Raw genomic sequence first — 579 nt, 5'->3', positions numbered from 1 at the left:
AAAAAAAAAAAAAAAAAAAAAAAAAAAAAAAAAAAAAAAAAAAAAAAAAAAAAAAAAAAAAAAATACCTGGAGATGGAGGTTTTGTTAGCTTCTTCGATTCCTTGTAGAATTAATTTATTAACGATGGGATCATTTGCTGCTTGTATGGTGGTGGTGCTGCTGCTGCTGTGCTGCTGCAGCAGCTGCTGCAGCTCTGGTGTGAGTGTAGTAGTTGGTTTGTCTCCTTTATCTCTATCTACATGGAGACAAACAAGAAGAGACAGATAGGGCCTTTGATCCCCAACAAGCATACAGCTAGCTACCAGCTGCTGCAGCTGTTGTTTTATTCTATTTTCTATTAATAAAGGAGCTACATTCTCTCCTCCTGCTGTTATTATTATTTCTTTTGCTCGCCCCGTTATATATATAAAACCATCGCTATCTATCCTCGCTATGTCTCCTGTATGTAGAAACCCATATTCATCTATTGTCTCCTTTGTTGCTTTTTCATCAGATAGATAACCCATAAATATATTACGCCCGCGAAAACATATCTCCCCCTCTCCCTCTTTATTTGGGTTTATTATTCTTGCTTCGGT

This window comes from Eimeria mitis, genomic scaffold (genome assembly GCF_000499745.2).
Source record: "Eimeria mitis Houghton genomic scaffold, Emh_scaff768, whole genome shotgun sequence".
NCBI lineage: Eukaryota > Apicomplexa > Conoidasida > Eucoccidiorida > Eimeriidae > Eimeria > Eimeria mitis.
The sequence above is the reverse complement of the archived record's forward strand: the minus strand, read 5'-3'. Positions refer to the sequence as shown.